We start from the raw sequence: 27,269 nt of genomic DNA, 5'->3' as shown, positions 1-27,269 counted from the left end.
GGTGACTGCAAAAACTACCGTGGAATCTCCCCGCTCAGCGTAGTGGGGAAAGTCTTTGCTCGAGTCGCTCTAAACAGGCTCCAGAAGCTGGCCGAGTGCGTCTCCCCTGAGGCACAGTGTGGCTTTCGTGCAGAGAGATCGACCGTTGACATGCTCTTCTCCCTTCGCCAGCTACAGGAGAAATGCCATGAACAACAGATGCCCCTCTACGTTGCTTTCATTGATCTCACCAAAGCCTTTGACCTCGTCAGCAGACGTGGTCTCTTCAGACTACTAGAAAAGATCGGATGTCCACCAAAGCTCCGAAGTATCATCACCTCATTCCATGACAATATGAAAGGCACAATTCAACATGGTGGCTCCTCGTCAGAGCCCTTTCCTATCCTGAGTGGCGTTGAACAGGGCTGTGTTCTCGCACCCACACTTTTTGGGATTTTCTTCTCCCTGCTGCTTTCACATGCGTTCAAGTCTTCAGAAGAAGGAATTTTCCTCCACACAAGATCAGGGGGCAGGTTGTTTAACCTTGCCCGTCTAAGAGCGAAGTCCAAAGTACGGAAAGTCCTCATCAGGGAACTCCTCTTTGCTGACGATGCTGCTTTAACATCTCACACTGAAGAGTGCCTGCAGAGTGTCATCGACAGGTTTGCGGCTGCCTGCAATGAATTTGGCCTAACCATCAGTCTCAAGAAAACGAACATCATGGGACAGGACGTCAGAAATGCTCCATCCATCAATATTGGCGACCAAGCTCTGGAAGTGGTTCAAAAGTTCACCTACCTAGGCTCAACTATCACCAGTAACCTGTCTCTAGATGCAGAAATTAACAAGCGCATGGGAAAGGCTTCCACTGCTATGTCCAGACTGGCCAAGAGAGTGTGGGAAAATGACGCACTGACACGGAACACAAAAGTCCGTGTGTATCAAGCCTGTGTCCTCAGTACCTTGCTCTATGGCAGCGAGGCCTGGACAACGTATGTCAGCCAAGAGCAATGTCTCAATTCATTCCATCTTTGCTGCCTCCGGAGAATCCTTGGCATCAGGTGGCAGGACCGTATCTCCAACACAGAAGTCCTCGAGGCGGCCTACATCCCCAGCTTATACACACTACTGAGTCAGCGGCGCCTGAGATGGCTTGGCCTTGTGAGCCGCATGGAAGATGGCAGGATCCCCAAAGACACATTGTACAGCGAGCTCGTCACTGGTACCAGACCCACCGGCTGTCCATGTCTCCGCTTTAAAGACGTCTGCAAACGCGACATGAAGTCCTGTGACATTGATCACAAGTCGTGGGAGTCAGTTGCCAGCATTCGCCAGAGCTGGCGGGCAGCCATAAAGGCGGGGCTAAAGCGTGGCGGGTCGAAGAGACTTTGCAGTTGGCAGGAAAAAAGACAAAAGCGCAAGGGGAGAGCCAACTGTGTAACACCACCGACAACCAAATATTTCTGAAGCACCTGTGGAAGAGTCTGTCACTCTCGTATTGGCCTTTATAGCCACTCCAGGGCTGCTTCACAAACCACTGACCACCTCCAGGCGCTTACCCATTGTCTCTCGAGATAAGGAGGCCAAAGAACAGCCTTCCATTGTAGCTTCACCAGGTTGAGACCCAAATTAATAAAGAGGAAGTATTAGGATGGCTAGTTGTACTTAAAGTTGATCAGTCACCAGGACCAGCTGAGATGCATCTGAGGACACTGATGGAAGTAAGAGTGGAAATTGTGCAGTCACTGGCCATAATCTTCCAATCCTCTCGGCCTCCTCCTGAGGTCCCCACCATTGCAGAATCCAGTCTTCAGCTAATCCGATTCACTCCACATGATATCAGGAAACGGCTGAAGGTACTGGATACTGACATGATTCTGGCAATAATACTCGAGACTTCTGCTCCAGAAAAAGCCGCACCCCTAGCCAAGCTGTTCCAGTATAGCTACAACACTGGCATCTACCCCGCAATGTGGAAAATTGCCCAAGTATGTCCTGTACACAAAAAACAGGACAAGTCCAACCCGCCCAATTACCGCCCCATCAGTCTACTCTCGATCATCAGCAAAGTGATGGAAGGGGTCGTTGACAGTACTATCAAGCGGCACTTGCTCAGAAATAATCTGCTCAATGGTGCTCAGTTTGGGTTCCACCAGGGCCACTCAGCTCCTAACTTCATTACAGCCTTGTTCCAAACATGGACAAAGTGCTGAACTCCGGAGGTGAGGTGAGGAGAGAGTGACTGTCCTTGACATCAAGGCAGCATTTGACCGAGTATGGCATCAAGGATCCCTAGCAAAACTGAGGTCAATGGGACTTTGGGGGAAAACCCAACTGCTGGCTGTAGTCATATCTAGCACAAAGGAAGATAGTTGTGGTTGTTGGAGGTCAATCATCTGAGCTCCAGGACATCACTGCAGGAGTTCCTCAGAGTAGTGTCCTAGGCCCAACCATCTTCAGCTGCTTCATCAATGACCTTCAGTCCATCATAAGGTCAGAAGTGGGGATGTTCACTGATGATTGCACAATGTTCAGCACCATTCGTGACTCCTCAGATACTGAAGCAGCCTGGCTTGGGCTGATAAGTGTCAAGTAACATTCGCGCCACACAAGTGCCAGGCAATGACCATCTCCAACAAGAGAGAACCTAACCATCTCCCCTTGACATTCAACAGCATTACCATCGCTGAATCCCCTACTCTCAACATCCTGGGGTTTACCATTGACCAGAAACTGAACTGGAGTAGCCATATAAACACTGTGGCTGCAAGAGCAGGTCAGAGGCTAGGAAACCTACGGCGAGTAACTTACCTCCTGACTCCCCAAAGCCTGTCCACAATCTATAAGGCACAAGTCAGGAGTGTGAAGGAATACTGAATACTCTCCACTTGCCTGGATGGGTGCAGCTCCAACAACACTCAGGAAGCTCGACACCATCCAGGACAAAGCAGCCCGCTTGATTGTCACCCATCCACCACTTTTAACGTTCAATCCCTTGACCACCGACACCCAGTGGCAGCAGTGTGTACCATCTAAAAAATGCTCTACAACACTGCACACAATCTGGCACTCACTGACACACTGTACACAGTCTCTCACTTACTGTCACACTGCACACAGTCTCTCACTCACTGTCACGATGGCCACAATCTCACACTCACTGTCACACTGCACACAGTTTCACACTCACTGTCACGCTGCACACGGTCTCTCACTCACTGTCACGCTGCCCACAGTCTCACACTCACTGTCACACTGTACACAATCTCAGACTCACTGTCACACTGCACACAGTCTCACACTTACTGTCACACTGCACACAGTCTCGCACTCACTGTCACACTGCACACAGTCTCACACTCACTGACAGTGGACACAGTCTCACACCCACTGACACTAAACATTCCCTCACTCACTGCCACTGCACACAGTATCACACCCACTTGCACACACACTGCACACAGTCTCACACTCACTGACACACTGTACACATTCTCTCACTCACTGTCACGCTGCCCACAGTCTCACACTTACTGTCACACTGCACACAGTCTCTCACTCACTGTCACGATGGCCACAATCTCACACTCACTGTCACACTGCACAGTCTCAGACTCACTGACACACTGCTCACAGTCTCACACTCACTGTCACAATGCACACAGTCTCAGACTCACTGACACACTGCTCACAGTCTCACACTCACTGACACACTGCACACAGTCTCTTACTCACTGTCACGATGGCCACAGTCTCAGACTCACTGTCACACTGCACACAGTCTCACACTCACTGTCACACTGCACACAGTCTCACACTCACTGTCACACTGCACACAATCTCACACTCACTGCCACACTGGACACAGACTCACACTCACTCCCACACTGCACACAATCTCACACAAACTGTCACACTGCACACAGTTTCACACTAACTGTCACACTGCGCACAGTCTCTCACACACTGCGCAGTTTCACAATCACTGACACACTGCTCACAGTCTCCCACTCACTGACACACGGCACACAGTATCACACTCACTGACACACTGGACAGAGTCTCTCACTGACACACTGCATAGAGTCTCACACTCACTCACACACTGCACACAGTCTCTCACTCACTGTCACACTGCACACAGTATCACACTCACTGACACACTGCACACAGTCTCTCACTCACTGTCACGATGGCCACAGTCTCAGACTCACTGTCACACTGCACAAAATCTCTCACTCACTGATACCCTGGACACAGTTTCACACTCACTGACACACTGCACACAGTCTCTCACTCACTGACACACTGGACACATTCTCACACTCACTGACACACTGCACACAGTCACACACTCATTGGGCACTGGACACAGTCTCACACTCACTGACACACTGCAAACAGTCTCACACTCACTGCCACACTGGACACCGACTCACACTCACTCCCACACTGCACACAATCTCACACTCACTGACACACTGGACACAGTCTCACACTCACTGACACACTGCACAACGTCTCTCACTCACTGACACTGCACAAAATCTCTCACTCACTAACACGCTGCATGCAGTTTCATATTCACTGACACTGCACATAGTCTCACCATCACTGACACACTGGACACCGTCTCTCACTCAGTGACATACTGCACACAATCTCTCACTCAGTGACACACTGCAAACAGTCTCTCATTCACTGACACACTGGACACAGACTCACACTCACTCCCACACTGCACACAATCTCACACTCACTGCCACACTGGACACAGACTCACACTCACTCCCACACTGCACACAATCTCACACTCACTGACACACTGGACACAGTCTCACACTCACTGACACACTGGACACAGTCTCTCACTCACTGACACACTGGACACAGTCTCTCACTCACTGACGCACTGCACAAAGTCTCTCACTCACTGACACTGCACAAAATCTCTCACTCACTAACACGCTGCATGCAGTTTCATATTCACTGACACTGCACATAGTCTCACCATCACTGACACACTGCACACAATCTCTCACTCAGTGACATACTGCACACAATCTCTCACTCAGTGACACACTGCAAACAGTCTCTCATTCACTGACACACTGGACACAGACTCACACTCACTCCCACACTGCACACAATCTCACACTCACTGACGCACTGGACACAGTCTCACACTCACTGACACTGCACAAAATCTCTCACTCACTGACACACTGCACAAAATCTCTCACTCACTGACACACTGCACAAACAGTCTCACTCTCATTTACACACTGCACACAGTCTCTCATTCACTGACACACTGGACACAGACTCACACTCACTCCCACACTGCACACAATCTCACACTCACTGCCACACTGGACACAGACTCACACTCACTGATACTGCACACAGTCACTCACTCACTGTCACACTGCACACAGTCTCACACTCACGGTCACACTGCACACAGTCTCTCACTCACTGATACACTGTATACAGTGTCATTCTCACATACACTGCACACAGTCTCACACTCACAGACCACACTGGACACAGTCTCACGTTCACTGCCACTGCACAAAGTCTCACACTCACAGACACTCATACTGCACACAGTCTCCCACTCACTGACACTTTGCACAAAGTCTCACACTCACTGTCACACTGCACACTGTCTCCAACTCACTGACACACTGCACACAGTCACTCACCCACTGACACACTGCACTCAGTCTCCAACTCACTGACACACTGCACACAGTCTGTCAGTCACTGACACTGCACAAAGTCTCACACTCACTGACACACTGCATAAAGTCTCACACTCATTGACACATTGCACACAGTCACTCGCCCACTGACACACTGCACAGTCTCCAACTCACTGACACACTGCACACAGTCACTCACCCACTGACACACTGCACACAGTCTCACACTCACTTTCACTCTGCTCACAGTTTCACATTCACTGACACACTGCTCACAGTCTCACACTCACTGTCACACTGCACACAGTCTCTCAGTCACTGACACACACTGCTCACAGTTTCACATTCACGGACACACTGCACACAGTCTCACACTCACTTTCACACTGCACAGACTCTCTCACGCACTGACCCACTGCAAACAGTCTCACACTCAATGTCCCACTGCACACAGTATCACACTTACCGACACACACCGCACACAGTCTCGCGCCTACTTGCACACACACTGCACACAGTTTCACACTCACTGATACTGCACACAGTCACTCACTCACTGACACACTGCTTACAGTCTGTGACACTGTCACACAGGACACAGTCTCTCACTCACTGACACATTGCATACAGTCTCATTCTCATAGACACTTCACACAGTCTCACACTCACTGACACACTGGACACAGTCTCTCACTCACTGCCACAGTGGACACAATCTGTCACTCACTGACACACTGCAAACAGTCTCACACTCACTGACATACAGCACAGTCTCACACACACTGCCACTACACAGTCTCTCACTCACTGCCACGGCACACAGTATCACGCTCACTGACACACACTGCACACAGTCATGCACCCACTTGTGCACACAAACTGTGCACAGTTTCACATTCGCTGATAATGCACACAGTCACTCACTCACTGACACATTGGACACAGTCTCAAGCTCACAAACACACTGCACACAGTCTCTCACTAACCTCACACACTGCTCAGTCTCATATTCACTGGCACACTGGACACAGTCTCACACTCACTGACACACTGCACACAGTTTCTCACACACTGCGCAGTTTCACAATCACTGACACACTGCTCACAGTCTCCCACTCACTGACACACGGCACACAGTATCACACTCACTGACACACTGGACAGAGTCTCTCACTGACACACTGCATAGAGTCTCACACTCACTCACACACTGCACACAGTCACACTCACTGTCACACTGCACAGACTCTCTCACTCACTGACACACTGCTCACAATTTCACACTCACTGATACTGCACACAGTCACTCACCCACTGACACACTGCACACAGTCTCACACTGCACACAATCTCACACTCACTGTCTCACTGCACACAGTCTCACACTCACTGACACACTGCACAAACTATCACACTCACACTGTCAGACTGCACACTGTCTCACACTCTCACGCCGCATACAGTCTCACACTCATTGTCACACTGGATTCAGTCTCTCGCTCACTGACACACTGCACAAGCTATCACACTCACAGTGACACACTGCACACAATCTCTCACTCACTGTCACACTGGATACAGTCTCTCACACACTGCTCAGTTTCACATTCACAGACACACTGCACACTGTCTCCAACTCACTGACACACTGCACACAGTCACTCACCCACTGACACACTGCACTCAGTCTCCAACTCACTGACACACTGCACACAGTCTGTCAGTCACTGACACTGCACAAAGTCTCACACTCACTGACACACTGCATAAAGTCTCACACTCATTGACACATTGCACACTGTCTCCAACTCACTGACACACTGCACACAGTCACTCACCCACTGACACACTGCACTCAGTCTCCAACTCACTGACACACTGCACACAGTCTGTCAGTCACTGACACTGCACAAAGTCTCACACTCACTGACACACTGCATAAAGTCTCACACTCATTGACACATTGCACACAGTCACTCGCCCACTGACACACTGCACAGTCTCCAACTCACTGACACACTGCACACAGTCACTCACCCACTGACACACTGCACACAGTCTCACACTCACTTTCACTCTGCTCACAGTTTCACATTCACTGACACACTGCTCACAGTCTCACACTCACTGTCACACTGCACACAGTCTCTCAGTCACTGACACACACTGCTCACAGTTTCACATTCACGGACACACTGCACACAGTCTCACACTCACTTTCACACTGCACAGACTCTCTCACGCACTGACCCACTGCAAACAGTCTCACACTCAATGTCCCACTGCACACAGTATCACACTTACCGACACACACCGCACACAGTCTCGCGCCTACTTGCACACACACTGCACACAGTTTCACACTCACTGATACTGCACACAGTCACTCACTCACTGACACACTGCTTACAGTCTGTGACACTGTCACACAGGACACAGTCTCTCACTCACTGACACATTGCATACAGTCTCATTCTCATAGACACTTCACACAGTCTCACACTCACTGACACACTGGACACAGTCTCTCACTCACTGCCACAGTGGACACAATCTGTCACTCACTGACACACTGCAAACAGTCTCACACTCACTGACATACAGCACAGTCTCACACACACTGCCACTACACAGTCTCTCACTCACTGCCACGGCACACAGTATCACGCTCACTGACACACACTGCACACAGTCATGCACCCACTTGTGCACACAAACTGTGCACAGTTTCACATTCGCTGATAATGCACACAGTCACTCACTCACTGACACATTGGACACAGTCTCAAGCTCACAAACACACTGCACACAGTCTCTCACTAACCTCACACACTGCTCAGTCTCATATTCACTGGCACACTGGACACAGTCTCACACTCACTGACACACTGCACACAGTTTCTCACACACTGCGCAGTTTCACAATCACTGACACACTGCTCACAGTCTCCCACTCACTGACACACGGCACACAGTATCACACTCACTGACACACTGGACAGAGTCTCTCACTGACACACTGCATAGAGTCTCACACTCACTCACACACTGCACACAGTCACACTCACTGTCACACTGCACAGACTCTCTCACTCACTGACACACTGCTCACAATTTCACACTCACTGATACTGCACACAGTCACTCACCCACTGACACACTGCACACAGTCTCACACTGCACACAATCTCACACTCACTGTCTCACTGCACACAGTCTCACACTCACTGACACACTGCACAAACTATCACACTCACACTGTCAGACTGCACACTGTCTCACACTCTCACGCCGCATACAGTCTCACACTCATTGTCACACTGGATTCAGTCTCTCGCTCACTGACACACTGCACAAGCTATCACACTCACAGTGACACACTGCACACAATCTCTCACTCACTGTCACACTGGATACAGTCTCTCACACACTGCTCAGTTTCACATTCACAGACACACTGCACACTGTATCACACTCTCACGCTGCACACAGTCTCACACTCATTGTCACACTGGACACAGTGTCTCACACACTGCTCAGTTTCACACTCACTGACACACTGCACACAGTCACACACTGTCACACTGCACACAGTCTCACACTCACTGTCACACTGCACAGACTCTCTCACTCACTGACACACTGCTCACAATTTCACACTCACTGATACTCCACACAGTCACTCACCCACTGACACACTGCACACAGTCTCACACTGCACACAATCTCACACTCACTGTCTCACTGCACACAGTCTCACACTCACTGACACACTGCATAGAGTCTCACACTTACTGACACACTGCACGCAGTCTCACACTCACTGACACACTGCATAGAGTCCCACACTCACTGACACACTGCATTCAGTCTCACACTCACTGACACACTGCATAGAGTCCCACACTCACTGGCACACTGCATACAGTCTCACACTCACTGACACACTGCATAAAGTATCACACTCACTGTCACACTGCACACAGTCTCTCAGTCACTGACACACACTGCTCACAGTTTCACATTCACGGACACACTGCACACAGTCTCACACTCACTTTCACACTGCACAGACTCTCTCACGCACTGACCCACTGCAAACAGTCTCACACTCAATGTCCCACTGCACACAGTATCACACTTACCGACACACACCGCACACAGTCTCGCGCCTACTTGCACACACACTGCACACAGTTTCACACTCACTGATACTGCACACAGTCACTCACTCACTGACACACTGCTTACAGTCTGTGACACTGTCACACAGGACACAGTCTCTCACTCACTGACACATTGCATACAGTCTCATTCTCATAGACACTTCACACAGTCTCACACTCACTGACACACTGGACACAGTCTCTCACTCACTGCCACAGTGGACACAATCTGTCACTCACTGACACACTGCAAACAGTCTCACACTCACTGACATACAGCACAGTCTCACACACACTGCCACTACACAGTCTCTCACTCACTGCCACGGCACACAGTATCACGCTCACTGACACACACTGCACACAGTCATGCACCCACTTGTGCACACAAACTGTGCACAGTTTCACATTCGCTGATAATGCACACAGTCACTCACTCACTGACACATTGGACACAGTCTCAAGCTCACAAACACACTGCACACAGTCTCTCACTAACCTCACACACTGCTCAGTCTCATATTCACTGGCACACTGGACACAGTCTCACACTCACTGACACACTGCACACAGTTTCTCACACACTGCGCAGTTTCACAATCACTGACACACTGCTCACAGTCTCCCACTCACTGACACACGGCACACAGTATCACACTCACTGACACACTGGACAGAGTCTCTCACTGACACACTGCATAGAGTCTCACACTCACTCACACACTGCACACAGTCACACTCACTGTCACACTGCACAGACTCTCTCACTCACTGACACACTGCTCACAATTTCACACTCACTGATACTGCACACAGTCACTCACCCACTGACACACTGCACACAGTCTCACACTGCACACAATCTCACACTCACTGTCTCACTGCACACAGTCTCACACTCACTGACACACTGCACAAACTATCACACTCACACTGTCAGACTGCACACTGTCTCACACTCTCACGCCGCATACAGTCTCACACTCATTGTCACACTGGATTCAGTCTCTCGCTCACTGACACACTGCACAAGCTATCACACTCACAGTGACACACTGCACACAATCTCTCACTCACTGTCACACTGGATACAGTCTCTCACACACTGCTCAGTTTCACATTCACAGACACACTGCACACTGTATCACACTCTCACGCTGCACACAGTCTCACACTCATTGTCACACTGGACACAGTGTCTCACACACTGCTCAGTTTCACACTCACTGACACACTGCACACAGTCACACACTGTCACACTGCACACAGTCTCACACTCACTGTCACACTGCACAGACTCTCTCACTCACTGACACACTGCTCACAATTTCACACTCACTGATACTCCACACAGTCACTCACCCACTGACACACTGCACACAGTCTCACACTGCACACAATCTCACACTCACTGTCTCACTGCACACAGTCTCACACTCACTGACACACTGCATAGAGTCTCACACTTACTGACACACTGCACGCAGTCTCACACTCACTGACACACTGCATAGAGTCCCACACTCACTGACACACTGCATTCAGTCTCACACTCACTGACACACTGCATAGAGTCCCACACTCACTGGCACACTGCATACAGTCTCACACTCACTGACACACTGCATAAAGTATCACACTCACTGTCACACTGCACAGACTCTCTCACTCACTGACACACTGCTCACAATTTCACACTCACAGATACTGCACACAGTCACTCACCCACTGACACACTGCACACAGTCTCACACTGCACACAATCTCACACTCACTGTCTCACTGCACACAGTCTCACACTCACTGACACACTGCACAGAGTCTCACACTCACTGACACACTGCATACAGTCTCACACTCACTGACACACTGCATAAAGTATCACACTTACTGACACACTGCACACAGTCTCTGTCTCACTGACACATCGCTCACAGTATCACACTTACTGACACACTGCACGCAGTCTCACACTCACTGACACACTGGACATAGTCTCACACTCACTGACACACTGGACACAGTCTCTGTCTCACTGACACACTGCACACAGTCTCACACTCACTGACACACTGGACACAGTCTCTGTCTCACTGACACACTGCACACAATCTCTCTCTCTCACTGACACACTGCACACAATCTCTCACTCACTGTCACACTGGATACAGTCTCTCACACACTGCTCAGTTTCACATTCATAGACACACTGCACACTGTCTCACACTCTCACGCTGCACACAGTCTCACACCTATTTGTCACACTGGACACAGTGTCTCACACACTGCTCAGTTTCACATTCACAGACACACTGACACACTTCTCACACTCACAGACACACTGCACACAGTATCACACTCACTGACACACTGCACACAGTCACACACTGTCACACTGCACACAGTCTCACACTCACTGTCACACTGCACAGACTCTCTCACTCACTGACACACTGCTCACAATTTCACACTCACTGATACTGCACACAGTCACTCACCCACTGACAAACTGCACACAGTCTCACACTGCACACAATCTCACACTCACTGTCTCACTGCACACAGTCTCACACTCACTGACACACTGCATAGAGTCTCACACTTACTGACACACTGCATACAGTCTCACACTCACTGACACACTGCACAAAGTATCACACTCACTGACACACTGCACGCAGTCTCACACTCACTGACACACTGCATAGAGTCTCACACTCACTGACACACTGCACACAGTCTCACACTCACTGACACACTGGACATAGTGCCCACACTCAATGACACACTGCACAGTATCACACTCAATGTCACACTGGACACAGTCTCACACTCATTGTCACACTGAACACAGACTCTCACTCACTGACACACTGCACAGAGTCTCACACACACTGTTCACAGTTTCACATTCACTGTCACACTGCTCCTAGTCTCACTCACTGACACACTACACAAACCGTCTCACATTCACTGTCACACTGGACACAATCTCACACTCACTGTCTCACTGCACACAGTCTCACACTGACTGACACACTGCATGCAGTCTCACACTCACTGACACACACTGCTCACAGTTTCACTTTCACTGACACACTTCTCACAGTATCACACTTACTGACACACTGCACACAGTCTCTGTCTCACTGACACACTGCACACAATCTCGTTCTCACTGACACACCACTCACAGTATCACACTTACTGACACACTGCACGCAGTCTCACACTCACTGACACACTGGACATAGTCTCACACTCACTGACACACTGGACACAGTCTCTGTCTCACTGACACACTGCACACAATCTCTCTCTCTCACTGACACACTGGACACAGTCTCACACTCACTGACACACTGCACAGAGTCTCACACACACTGCTCACAGTTTCACATTCACTGTCACACTGTACACAATCTCACACTCACTGTCTCACTGCACACAGTCTCACACTGACTGACACACTGCACACAGTCTCACACTGCACACAATCTCACACTCACTGTCTCACTGCACACAGTCTCACACTCACTGACACACTGCATAGAGTCTCACACTTACTGACACACTGCACGCAGTCTCACACTCACTGACACACTGCATAGAGTCCCACACTCACTGACACACTGCATTCAGTCTCACACTCACTGACACACTGCATAGAGTCCCACACTCACTGGCACACTGCATACAGTCTCACACTCACTGACACACTGCATAAAGTATCACACTCACTGTCACACTGCACACAGTCTCTCAGTCACTGACACACACTGCTCACAGTTTCACATTCACGGACACACTGCACACAGTCTCACACTCACTTTCACACTGCACAGACTCTCTCACGCACTGACCCACTGCAAACAGTCTCACACTCAATGTCCCACTGCACACAGTATCACACTTACCGACACACACCGCACACAGTCTCGCGCCTACTTGCACACACACTGCACACAGTTTCACACTCACTGATACTGCACACAGTCACTCACTCACTGACACACTGCTTACAGTCTGTGACACTGTCACACAGGACACAGTCTCTCACTCACTGACACATTGCATACAGTCTCATTCTCATAGACACTTCACACAGTCTCACACTCACTGACACACTGGACACAGTCTCTCACTCACTGCCACAGTGGACACAATCTGTCACTCACTGACACACTGCAAACAGTCTCACACTCACTGACATACAGCACAGTCTCACACACACTGCCACTACACAGTCTCTCACTCACTGCCACGGCACACAGTATCACGCTCACTGACACACACTGCACACAGTCATGCACCCACTTGTGCACACAAACTGTGCACAGTTTCACATTCGCTGATAATGCACACAGTCACTCACTCACTGACACATTGGACACAGTCTCAAGCTCACAAACACACTGCACACAGTCTCTCACTAACCTCACACACTGCTCAGTCTCATATTCACTGGCACACTGGACACAGTCTCACACTCACTGACACACTGCACACAGTTTCTCACACACTGCGCAGTTTCACAATCACTGACACACTGCTCACAGTCTCCCACTCACTGACACACGGCACACAGTATCACACTCACTGACACACTGGACAGAGTCTCTCACTGACACACTGCATAGAGTCTCACACTCACTCACACACTGCACACAGTCACACTCACTGTCACACTGCACAGACTCTCTCACTCACTGACACACTGCTCACAATTTCACACTCACTGATACTGCACACAGTCACTCACCCACTGACACACTGCACACAGTCTCACACTGCACACAATCTCACACTCACTGTCTCACTGCACACAGTCTCACACTCACTGACACACTGCACAAACTATCACACTCACACTGTCAGACTGCACACTGTCTCACACTCTCACGCCGCATACAGTCTCACACTCATTGTCACACTGGATTCAGTCTCTCGCTCACTGACACACTGCACAAGCTATCACACTCACAGTGACACACTGCACACAATCTCTCACTCACTGTCACACTGGATACAGTCTCTCACACACTGCTCAGTTTCACATTCACAGACACACTGCACACTGTATCACACTCTCACGCTGCACACAGTCTCACACTCATTGTCACACTGGACACAGTGTCTCACACACTGCTCAGTTTCACACTCACTGACACACTGCACACAGTCACACACTGTCACACTGCACACAGTCTCACACTCACTGTCACACTGCACAGACTCTCTCACTCACTGACACACTGCTCACAATTTCACACTCACTGATACTCCACACAGTCACTCACCCACTGACACACTGCACACAGTCTCACACTGCACACAATCTCACACTCACTGTCTCACTGCACACAGTCTCACACTCACTGACACACTGCATAGAGTCTCACACTTACTGACACACTGCACGCAGTCTCACACTCACTGACACACTGCATAGAGTCCCACACTCACTGACACACTGCATTCAGTCTCACACTCACTGACACACTGCATAGAGTCCCACACTCACTGGCACACTGCATACAGTCTCACACTCACTGACACACTGCATAAAGTATCACACTCACTGTCACACTGCACAGACTCTCTCACTCACTGACACACTGCTCACAATTTCACACTCACAGATACTGCACACAGTCACTCACCCACTGACACACTGCACACAGTCTCACACTGCACACAATCTCACACTCACTGTCTCACTGCACACAGTCTCACACTCACTGACACACTGCACAGAGTCTCACACTCACTGACACACTGCATACAGTCTCACACTCACTGACACACTGCATAAAGTATCACACTTACTGACACACTGCACACAGTCTCTGTCTCACTGACACATCGCTCACAGTATCACACTTACTGACACACTGCACGCAGTCTCACACTCACTGACACACTGGACATAGTCTCACACTCACTGACACACTGGACACAGTCTCTGTCTCACTGACACACTGCACACAGTCTCACACTCACTGACACACTGGACACAGTCTCTGTCTCACTGACACACTGCACACAATCTCTCTCTCTCACTGACACACTGCACACAATCTCTCACTCACTGTCACACTGGATACAGTCTCTCACACACTGCTCAGTTTCACATTCATAGACACACTGCACACTGTCTCACACTCTCACGCTGCACACAGTCTCACACCTATTTGTCACACTGGACACAGTGTCTCACACACTGCTCAGTTTCACATTCACAGACACACTGACACACTTCTCACACTCACAGACACACTGCACACAGTATCACACTCACTGACACACTGCACACAGTCACACACTGTCACACTGCACACAGTCTCACACTCACTGTCACACTGCACAGACTCTCTCACTCACTGACACACTGCTCACAATTTCACACTCACTGATACTGCACACAGTCACTCACCCACTGACAAACTGCACACAGTCTCACACTGCACACAATCTCACACTCACTGTCTCACTGCACACAGTCTCACACTCACTGACACACTGCATAGAGTCTCACACTTACTGACACACTGCATACAGTCTCACACTCACTGACACACTGCACAAAGTATCACACTCACTGACACACTGCACGCAGTCTCACACTCACTGACACACTGCATAGAGTCTCACACTCACTGACACACTGCACACAGTCTCACACTCACTGACACACTGGACATAGTGCCCACACTCAATGACACACTGCACAGTATCACACTCAATGTCACACTGGACACAGTCTCACACTCATTGTCACACTGAACACAGACTCTCACTCACTGACACACTGCACAGAGTCTCACACACACTGTTCACAGTTTCACATTCACTGTCACACTGCTCCTAGTCTCACTCACTGACACACTACACAAACCGTCTCACATTCACTGTCACACTGGACACAATCTCACACTCACTGTCTCACTGCACACAGTCTCACACTGACTGACACACTGCATGCAGTCTCACACTCACTGACACACACTGCTCACAGTTTCACTTTCACTGACACACTTCTCACAGTATCACACTTACTGACACACTGCACACAGTCTCTGTCTCACTGACACACTGCACACAATCTCGTTCTCACTGACACACCACTCACAGTATCACACTTACTGACACACTGCACGCAGTCTCACACTCACTGACACACTGGACATAGTCTCACACTCACTGACACACTGGACACAGTCTCTGTCTCACTGACACACTGCACACAATCTCTCTCTCTCACTGACACACTGGACACAGTCTCACACTCACTGACACACTGCACAGAGTCTCACACACACTGCTCACAGTTTCACATTCACTGTCACACTGTACACAATCTCACACTCACTGTCTCACTGCACACAGTCTCACACTGACTGACACACTGCATGCAGTCTCACACTCACTGACACACACTGCTCACAGTTTCACTTTCACTGACACACTTCTCACAGTATCACACTTACTGACACACTGCACACAGTCTCTGTCTCACTGACACACTGCACACAATCTCTTTCTCACTGACACACCACTCACAGTATCACACTTACTGACACACTGCACGCAGTCTCACACTCACTGACACACTGGACATAGTCTCACACTCACTGACACACTGGACACAGTCTCTGTCTCACTGACACATTGCACACAGTCTCACACTCACTGACACACTGGACACAGTCTCTGTCTCACTGACACACTGCACACAATCTTTCTCTCTCACTGACACACTGCACACAATCTCTCACTCACTGTCACACTGGATACAGTCTCTCACACACTGCTCAGTTTCACATTCACAGACACACTGCACACTGTCTCACACTCTCACGCTGCACACAGTCTCACACTCATTGTCACACTGGACACAGTGTCTCACACACTGCTCAGTTTCACATTCACAGACACACTGAAACACTTCTCACACTCACTGACACACTGCACACAGTATCACACTCACTGACACACTGCACACATTCACACACTGTCACACTGCACACAGTCTCACACTCACTGTCACACTGCACAGACTCTCTCACTCACTGACACACTGCTGACAATTTCACACTCACTGATACTGCACACAGTCACTCACACTCACTGACACACTGCACACAGTCTCACACTGCACACAATCTCACACTCACTGTCTCACTGCACACAGTCTCACACTCACTGACACACTGCATAGAGTCTCACACTTACTGACACACTGCACGCAGTCTCACACTCACTGACACACTGCATAGAGTCCCACACTCACTGACACACTGCATTCAGTCTCACACTCACACACTGCATAGAGTCTCACACTCACTGACACACTGCACACAGTCTCACACTCAGTGACACACTGGACATAGTGCCCACACTCAATGACACACTGCACAGTATCACACTCAATGTCAAACTGGACACAGTCTCACACTCATTGTCACACTGAACACAGACTCTCACTCACTGACACACTGCAAACAGTCTCACACTCACTGCCACACTGGACACAGACTCACACTCACTCCCACACTGCACACAATCTCACACTCACTGACACACTGCACACAGTCTCTGTCTCACTGACACACTGCACACAATCTCTTTCTCACTGACACTCCGCTCACAGTATCACACTTACTGACACACTGCACGCAGTCTCACACTCACTGACACACTGGACATAGTCTCACACTCACTGACACACTGGACACAGTCTCTGTCTCACTGACACACTGCACACAGTCTCACACTCACTGACACACTGGACACAGTCTCTGTCTCACTGACACACTGCACACAATCTCTCTCTCTCTCACTGACACACTGGACACAATCTCTCACACACTGCTCAGTTTCACATTCACAGACACACTGCACACTGTCTCACACTCTCACGCTGCACACAGTCTCACACTCATTGTCACACTGGACACAGTGTCTCACACACTGCTCAGTTTCACATTCACAGACACACTGACACACTTCTCACACTCACTGACACACTGCACACAGTCTCACACTCACTGACACACTGGACACAGTCTCTGTCTCACTGACACACTGCACACAATCTCTCTCTCTCTCACTGACACACTGGACACAATCTCTCACACACTGCTCAGTTTCACATTCACAGACACACTGCACACTGTCTCACACTCTCACGCTGCACACAGTCTCACACTCATTGTCACACTGGACACAGTGTCTCACACACTGCTCAGTTTCACATTCACAGACACACTGACACACTTCTCACACTCACTGACACACTGCACACAGTATCACACTCACTGACACACTGCACACAGTCACACACTGTCACACTGCACACAGTCTCACACTCACTGTCACACTGCACAGACTCTCTCACTCACTGACACACTGCTCACATTTTCACACTCACTGATACTGCAGACAGTCACTCACCCACTGACACACTGCACACAGTCTCACACTGCACACAATCTCACACTCACTGTCTCACTGCACACAGTCTCACACTCACTGACACACTGCATAGAGTCTCACACTTACTGACACACTGCATACAGTCTCACACTCACTGACACACTGCACAAAGTATCACACTCACTGACACACTGCATAGAGTCTCACACTCACTGTCACACTGCACGCAGTCTCACACTCACTGACACACTGGACATAGTGGCCACACTCAATGACACACTGCACAGTATCACACTCAATGTCACACTGGACACAGTCTCACACTCATTGTCACACTGAACACAGACTCTCATTCACTGACACACTGCACAGAGTCTCACACACACTGCTCACAGTTTCACATTCACTGTCACACTGCTCCTAGTCTCACTCACTGACACACTGCACAAACCGTCTCACATTCACTGTCACACTGGACGCAATCTCACACTCACTGTCTCACTGCACACAGTCTCACACTGACTGACACACTGCATGCAGTCTCACACTCACTGACACACACTGCTCACAGTTTCACTTTCACTGACACACTTCTCACAGTATCACACTTACTGACACACTGCACACAGTCTCTGTCTCACTGACACACTGCACACAATCTCTTTCTCACTGACACACCACTCACAGTATCACACTTACTGACACATTGCACGCAGTCTCACACTCACTGACACACTGGACATAGTCTCACACTCACTGACACACTGGACACAGTCTCTGTCTCACTGACACGCTGCACACAATCTCTCTCTCTCACTGACACACTGGACACAGTCTCACACTCACTGACACACTGCACATAGTCTCACACACACTGCTCACAGTTTCACATTCACTGTCACACTGCACACAGTCTCACACTCACTGTCACACTGCACAGACTCTCTCACTCACTGACACACTGCTCACATTTTCACACTCACTGATACTGCAGACAGTCACTCACCCACTGACACACTGCACACAGTCTCACACTGCACACAATCTCACACTCACTGTCTCACTGCACACAGTCTCACACTCACTGACACACTGCATAGAGTCTCACACTTACTGACACACTGCATACAGTCTCACACTCACTGACACACTGCACAAAGTATCACACTCACTGACACACTGCATAGAGTCTCACACTCACTGTCACACTGCACGCAGTCTCACACTCACTGACACACTGCACAGTCTCACACTCATTGTCACACTGAACACAGACTCTCACTCACTGACACACTGCACAGAGTCTCACACACACTGCTCACAGTTTCACATTCACTGTCACACTGCTCCTAGTCTCACTCACTGACACACTGCACAAACCGTCTCACATTCACTGTCACACTGGACGCAATCTCACACTCACTGTCTCACTGCACACAGTCTCACACTTACTGACACACTGCACACAGTCTCTGTCTCACTGACACACTGCACACAATCTCTTTCTCACTGACACACCACTCACAGTATCACACTTACTGACACATTGCACGCAGTCTCACACTCACTGACACACTGGACATAGTCTCACACTCACTGACACACTGGACACAGTCTCTGTCTCACTGACACACTGCACACAATCTCTCTCTCTCACTGACACACTGGACACAGTCTCACACTCACTGACACACTGCACAGAGTCTCACACACACTGCTCACAGTTTCACATTCACTGTCACACTGGACACAATCTCACACTCACTGTCTCACTGCACACAGTCTCACACTGACTGACACACTGCATGCAGTCTCACACTCACTGACACACACTGCTCACAGTTTCACTTTCACTGACACACTTCTCACAGTATCACACTTACTGACACACTGCACACAGTCTCTGTCTCACTGACACAATCTCTTTCTCACTGACACACCGCTCACAGTATAACACTTACTGACACACTGCACGCAGTCTCACACTCACTGACACACTGGACATAGTCTCACACTCACTGACACACTGGACACAGTCTCTGTCTCACTGACACACTGCACACAGTCTCACACTCACTGACACACTGGACACAGTCTCTGTCTCACTGACACACTGCACACAATCTCTCTCTCTCACTGACACACTGCACACAATCTCTCACTCACTGTCACACTGGATACAGTCTCTCACACACTGCTCAGTTTCACATTCACAGACACACTGCACACTGTCTCACACTCTCACGCTGCACACAGTCTCACACTCATTGTCACACTGGACACAGTGTCTCACACACTGCTCAGTTTCACATTCACAGACACACTGACACACTTCTCACACTCACTGACACACTGCACACAGTATCACACTCACTGACACACTGCACACAGTCACACACTGTCACACTGCACACAGTCTCACACTCACTGTCACACTGCACAGACTCTCTCACTCACTGACACACTGCTGACAATTTCACACTCACTGATACTGCACACAGTCACTCACCCACTGACACACTGCACACAGTCTCACACTGCACACAATCTCACACTCACTGTCTCACTGCACACAGTCTCACACTCACTGACACACTGCATAGAGTCTCACACTTACTGACACACTGCATACAGTCTCACACTCACTGACACACTGCACAAAGTATCACACTCACTGACACACTGCACGCAGTCTCACACTCACTGACACACTGCATAGAGTCTCACACTCACTGACACACTGCATGCAGTCTCACACTCACTGACACACTGGACATAGTGCCCACACTCAATGACACACTGCACAGTATCACACTCAATGTCACACTGGACACAGTCTCACACTCATTGTCACACTGAACACAGACTCTCACTCACTGACACACTGCACAGAGTCTCACACACACTGCTCACAGTTTCACATTCACTGTCACACTGCTCCTAGTCTCACTCACTGACACACTGCACAAACCGTCTCACATTCACTGTCACACTGGACACAATCTCACACTCACTGTCTCACTGCACACAGTCTCACACTGACTGACACACTGCATGCAGTCTCACACTCACTGACACACACTGCTCACAGTTTCACTTTCACTGACACACTTCTCACAGTATCACACTTACTGACACACTGCACACAGTCTCTGTCTCACTGACACACTGCACACAATCTCTTTCTCACTGACACACCACTCACAGTATCACACTTACTGACACACTGCACGCAGTCTCACACTCACTGACACACTGGACATAGTCTCACACTCACTGACACACTGGACACAGTCTCTGTCTCACTGACACACTGCACACAATCTCTCTCTCTCACTGACACACTGCACACAATCTCTCTCTCTCACTGACACACTGGACACAGTCTCACACTCACTGACACACTGCACAGAGTCTCACACACACTGCTCACAGTTTCACATTCACTGTCACACTGTACACAATCTCACACTCACTGTCTCACTGCACACAGTCTCACACTGACTGACACACTGCATGCAGTCTCACACTCACTGACACACACTGCTCACAGTTTCACTTTCACTGACACACTTCTCACAGTATCACACTTACTGACACACTGCACACAGTCTCTGTCTCACTGACACAATCTCTTTCTCACTGACACACCGCTCACAGTATCACACTTACTGACACACTGCACGCAGTCTCACACTCACTGACACACTGGACATAGTCTCACACTCACTGACACACTGGACACAGTCTCTGTCTCACTGACACGCTGCACACAGTCTCACACTCACTGACACACTGGACACAGTCTCTGTCTCACTGACACACTGCACACAATCTCTCTCTCTCTCACTGACACACTGCACACAATCTCTCACTCACTGTCACACTGGATACAGTCTCTCACACACTGCTCAGTTTCACATTCACAGACACACTGACACACTTCTCACACTCACTGACACACTGCACACAGTATCACACTCACTGACACACTGCACACAATCTCTCACTCACTGACACACTGCGCACAGTCTCACACTGTCACACTGCAAAAAGTCTCACACTCACTGTCACACTGCATACAGTCTCACACTCACTGACACACTGGACAGAATCTCACACTCACTGTCACACTGCATACAGTCTCACACTCACTGACACACTGGACACAATCTCACACTCACTGTCACACTGCATACAGTCTCACACTCACTGACACACTGGACACAATCTCACACTCACTGACACACTGCACACAATCTCACACTCGCTGACACACTGGACACAATATCTCACGCATTGACACTGCAAACAGTCTCACACTCAATAACACAGTGAACAGTCTCACGTTCACTGCCACTGCACAAAGTCTCACACTCACAGACACTCATACTGCACACAGTCTCCCACTCACTGACACTTTGCACAAAGTCTCACACTCACTGACACATTGCACACAGTCACTCACCCACTGACAGACTGCACACAGTCTCCCACTCACTGACACACTGCACAAAGTCTCCCACTCACAGACACTCATACTGCACACAGTCTCCCACTCACTGACACACTGCACAAAGTCTCACACTCACTGACACTTTGCACACAGTCTCCCACTCACTGACACTTTGCACACAGTCTCCCACTCACTGACACACTGCACAAAGTCTCACACTCACTGACACTTTGCACACAGTCTCCCACTCACTGACACATTGCACAAATTCTGACACTCACTGACACTTTGCACACAGTCTCCCACTCACTGACACTTTGCACAAAGTCTCACACTCACTGACACATTGCACACAGTCACTCACCCACTGACAGACTGCACAAAGTCTCACACTCACTGACACACTGCACACAGTCACTCACCCACTGACAGACTGCACACAGTTTCACACTCACTGACACACTGCACACTGTCTCCAACTCACTGACACACTGCACACAGTCACTCACCCACTGACACACTGCACTCAGTCTCCAACTCACTGACAGACTGCACACAGTTTCACACTCACTGACACACTGCACACTGTCTCCAACTCACTGACACACTGCACACAGTCACTCACCCACTGACACACTGCACTCAGTCTCCAACTCACTGACACACTGCACACAGTTTCACACTCACTGACACACTGCACACAGTCTCTCTCTCACTGACACACTGGGCAGAATTTGTGAGGCTGTTTGAAGTGTGAATGGTGCTGTGGGAGATGAAGAATTGCATCGGATGTTTCCACCTGGAAATCTGGTGTGTCGTCAATTCTAGATTTAGTAGCGGTTAATCACCAAGGCGAATTGATGTCCCAACACGATGAGAATGTATTTTAATTCTTGAACGCTTACTTTTAATACATTCGCATTTCATGCGTCACGATTTAGTGGGTGGCGCAGGATTTTCAACTGGTCTGCGTAAACTGAAAGCATTTCCTGCAGGTGTGTGCCCGCTTCCCAGGAAACAGCCATGATGCCTCCATACTTGGACAGTCCCAGGTGCCACAGCTTTTCAGGCCTACCTGCTCGCCTTCGGGGTGGATTCTTGGGGACAAGGGCTACCCATTGAAGACATGGCTATTGACATCTGTGAGGAACCCTCACAATGCAGCTGAGGAGAGGTACAACAATTGCCATGGCTCCTCCCAAGCGACCATCGAGCAGGCCATTAGGCTGTTGAAGCTGAGATTCTGGTGCCTCGATTAATCTGATGGAGCCCTGCAGTATGCCCCAGTGAGGGTTTTGTGTATTGTGGTGGTCTGCTGTGCTCTGCACAATCTAGCACTGCAGAGGGCAGAGGCCTTGCATGACAATGAGATGCCTGAGCGATACTCCTCCACTGATGAGGAGGATGCGGAGGAGGGAGAGGAGCAAGTAACACTGGATGGTGAAGCTCTTGCACTGGAGACCAGGCAGATTGAGCCACGGCCAAGGAGGAAGAGACAATGTCATACTTACCCGCTTCCAGCCACCATTGCAGCCACTCAGAGTAAAAACAATAAAGACTCACCTCAATGCATACAGTCTGTCGCTTCCTTCCTATTTGTGTTCTGTGTCAAGCGCCCAGCTGAACTACACGGTATGGCCAATGAGAGAGTTTATTCAATAAGGGCTGTGCTGAAATTGGCATCCACTAAGGGGGAAGTCAGTAGCTCACAATTAAGGCATGATAGAATAATCACTTTTACACAATTAATATTAATAACTTGAACAAAAGAACTTTATATGAAGCATCACATGTCAGATATCAAACACCCAGGAACCCCTAAGTGTCTCTAGGTGGTATTCTTTATACATTTACGAGTGGTTCTATGAGGTGTGGCCCCAGCGCTAGCAGCTGGGCTGGAAGCAAGTTGCTGATCAGGCTGTCCCTTGACCTACGATGACTTCGGCGGGCATCCTCTGGCTCCCTGAGGCCTGGAGGGCCCCGACTGCCTGAGGGTTTCCTGCACAGGTGCAGGACTCTCTGCAGGCATCGCGGCTACTGGAGCTGGGCTCACTGGCGGACGGGCTGAGGAGCCGGTGTCCACACTCGGAGCACCCTGAGGGGAGCCCCCAGCTGTGGAGGTCAGCCTCTTCTCCTTCTTTTCAAGGCTCACTTAAACCTTCCTGCTGACCAGAGAATGATGAGGAGCTGGAGAAGACATTATTCATTTGGTTAGAGTTGAGAAGCAAAAAGAGGATGATCACATTACTGGGGTATTCTTTGGGCTCCAAATAGTGAGAGAGATAGAGGAGCAAATCTGAGGGAAATCACAGAGATGTGCAAGAACTATAGAGTGGTGATATTGGGGGACTTTAATTACCCAAATATCGATTGGGATAATGTTAGAGTAAAGAGAAAGGAGGGGAAGGAATTTCGGAAATGTGTTCAGGAGAACTTCCTTGACCAGTATGTTCTCGGTCCAACGAGAAAGGAGACATTGCTGGATCTGATACTGGGCAATGAGGTGTGTAGGTAGGTGAAGCTGCATCTTATACTCTTAACTCTAAAGTACCACCTGAACCAACTCATGTGGGGAAACTAATCAAGGCTCACAACTCAGTACACACAGTATTCTTTTAACTGTTTATTGTACCACAGATAACTTACAAACATCCTGTTCCCTTCAAGATAAATCAATACTCACAAACACTGACTCTTAATTTCCTAACTGCACTCACCCTGTCAATCACTCGGACGTTCCCAGCTGTGTGGGTGATCAATGCTGCCTGTGGTTTTTTTGCAAGTTGCTGCTCTTGTCACTGAACACATAGAACAAAGAACAAAGAACAAAGATAATTACAGCACAGGAACAGGCCCTTCGGCCCTCCAAGCCTGCGCCGATCCAGATCCTCTCTCTAAGCATGTCGCCTATTTTCTAAGGTTCTGTATCTCTTTTCTTCCTGCCCATTCATGTATCTGTCTAGATACATCTTAAAAGACTCCATCGTGCCCGCGTCTACCACCTCCGCTGGCAACGCGTTCCAGGTGCCCACCACCCTCTGCGTAAAGAACTTTCCACGCATATCCCCCCTAAACATTTCCCCTTTCACTTTGAACTCGTGTCCTCTAGTAATTGAAACCCCCACTCTGGGAAAAAGCCTCTTGCTGTCCACCCTGTCTATACCTCTCATGATTTTGTACACCTCAATCAGGTCCCCCCTCAACCTCCGTCTTTCTAATGAAAATAATCCTAATCTACTCAACCTCTCTTCATAGCTAGCGCCCTCCATACCAGGCAACATCCTGGTGAACCTCCTCTGCACCCTCTCCAAAGCATCCACATCCTTTTGATAATGTGGCGACCAGAACTGTACGCAGTATTCCAAATGTGGCCGAACCAAAGTCCTATACAACTGTAACATGACCTGCCAACTCTTGTACTCAATACCCCGTCCGATGAAGGAAAGCATGCCGTATGCCTTCTTGACCACTCTATTTACCTGCGTTGCCACCTTCAGGGAACAGTGGACCTGAACACCCAAA

The 27,269-nt window shown here is 49.4% G+C and overlaps 1 protein-coding gene across 1 annotated transcript in view; it reads left to right on the top strand.

Annotated features, from left to right (window-relative positions):
- LOC137384052 (CD9 antigen-like) overlaps positions 1-27,269 on the top strand; it is a 629,833-nt gene that overhangs the window by 489,642 nt on the left and 112,922 nt on the right. The gene's annotated exons all lie outside the window — the stretch shown is intronic.

This window comes from Heterodontus francisci, chromosome 25 (assembly GCF_036365525.1).
Source record: "Heterodontus francisci isolate sHetFra1 chromosome 25, sHetFra1.hap1, whole genome shotgun sequence".
NCBI lineage: Eukaryota > Metazoa > Chordata > Chondrichthyes > Heterodontiformes > Heterodontidae > Heterodontus > Heterodontus francisci.
The sequence above is the reverse complement of the archived record's forward strand: the minus strand, read 5'-3'. Positions and strand labels throughout refer to the sequence as shown.